This window comes from Lottia gigantea (assembly GCF_000327385.1).
Source record: "Lottia gigantea unplaced genomic scaffold LOTGIsca_89, whole genome shotgun sequence".
Taxonomy (NCBI): Eukaryota; Metazoa; Mollusca; class Gastropoda; family Lottiidae; genus Lottia; species Lottia gigantea.
The window spans coordinates 51,138-53,371 of NW_008710923.1; positions in this window are offsets into that span (position 1 = coordinate 51,138).

A 2,234-nucleotide genomic window follows, 5' to 3' on the forward strand; every position below is an offset into this window, starting at 1 on the left:
ACCCTAACCCCAACCCTCTTCCTTTTTATACGACCCAAAGGGAATTTCAAAAGTCTACCTTTTTTGAAAGGCAGTATACAGGCAGTGTGGTGGCCGAGTGGTTAAGGCGTTGGACTTAAGTTCCAATGGACGTATGTCCGCATGGGTTCGAACCCCATCCGCACTATAATACATTTTTTTGAAAATTTACATTCGTTCAAATCATTCCATTTAATACCGTGAACGGTTTTATCCGTACCGTCTCGGTATACCCAGGCTGACAGCACGTTTCCACTGTGCGCCCCAGTGGCACAATCGGTTAGCGCGCCGTACTTATAGACAGTACCTTCCCCGTGCTGGTCACGGGTTGAGGAATGCGGAGGTTGTGAGTTCGAGCCTCACCTGGGGCAGCCATTTTTTGTCTTGAAAATACAAACTACATTCGCTACGGAGACCTGACTATGCCTGAGAAGTAAAAAAGAAAGGCCAGCGTGGCGAAGAAAAAGGCAGCTTGTCCAGACCGAAGAGTTGAATTTAAAACTCGTCTGTTGGTTTGTTGGTTTGTTCCCTTTGAAAAAATCGATGAGACCTGGGAAACAGATGTTTGTAGGAGGTCGCATTTTACGGTGGGGATATAGCTCAGTTATAGAGCATTCGACTGCAGATCGAGAGGTCCCTGGTTCAATCCCGGGTGTCCCCTGGTTCCATTTTTTTCTTTTCTTCTCTTTTAGGATTAACGGCTTACTGTCTTCCATGGTGCCGCTTTCGCTGCTAATCCGTGCTGCAACCCGTCACAAGATGAAAGTGTTAATCCCATGCGTGTGTATAAAATGAAGCCTTTCACTAAAACAACACCGCAATCCTGTACCCGACGATAGCTCAGTTGGTAGAGCGGAGGACTGTAGTTGGTTAGACTTGTAGTAATCCTTAGGTCGATGGTTCAAATCCGTCTCGTCGGAATTTTTTTTTTTTTCATAATCAGGGTGAGTGGTTTGTCCTTTTTTTTCTTTCAAATTCGGCGTGCAGCAATTGTAAACTTTGGTAAAAGACTAGTGGCTGGAGTGGGATTCGAACCCACGCCCCCCGAAGAGACTGGTGCCTTAAACCAGCGCCTTAGACCGCTCGGCCATCCAACCAAATGCCTTTCGCACGGTTTTTGCAGGCACAGACGAGGGAAAAGCTCCACCATGTTATAAGATAACATTGAGCAAAAGTATTCTGGCAGAGGTGGGATTCGAACCCACGCCTCCGAAGAGACTGGTGCCTAAAACCAGCGCCTTAGACCGCTCGGCCACTCTTCCTGCACAGTAACCGCATATGTTGCATTCGGTAATATCCAGCGGACACATATAATCGATATTCAATTTTTTGGCGGTCGTTGAAAGCTGAGCATATGGCGTTCCAGATAGCCGTGATCGTCTAGTGGTAAGGACTTCACGTTGTGGCCGTGACGACCCAGGTTCGAATCCTGGTCACGGCAGGAATGGCTAAGGTTTTTTTGCTTGTATACTACATTTTTAACAGAGAATGCGACATGGTTCACGCTCCAAACCCTAACCCAGGACTTCCGGTTTGGTGAAAATAGGAGTAAGACGTGAAATGGTATTGCTCTGATTAATCGCCTAACATCGAGTTTTGTGTGGATATTTTTTTGTAAATGATTACTGTAAGTAATTAACAAACACTTTTGTGACATTGTTCGATTTGAAATTTGTTTATAAGTGGACTGATTTAACATTTTTGGGGCCTATGGCCCGGCTGGTGTTTAGCCAGTGTTTGGGGTGTGACCTCATGTGGTCCTATAATCAGAAAAACTAAGGACTTTGATGGTAAAAAGAAGTATGATGGTACGAGGTTTGTAAAGGTGGAATTCCCCCCCCCCCCCCAAGATGCAATTTATATGATTGGAAATGTCAATGTTTACAACCTGATGATAATGTTTTTACTGGAGCTAAAAACAACATTACTGATAACCTATCAAGATCTGTTGTTTTAACGAATGAAGTTCATGAACCAACAACAGCTTTACCGTTAAGTGTTGATGTGGTGTCGGTGAGTTTTTAACGGAATCTGGAAAGGTTAACTGTGATATTAATGCAGGTCGTTCGTCAAACATTTTTTCTGACATTGATAGTACTGACAACGTTCAGCCAATTACTACCCTAAGTAAAAATGTGTGCGATGCGACTGATCAATATGATTATGAGGCGGCTACTGGTTGTGAAGATATGCATGGTGTCATTAAAGGAAGTGCT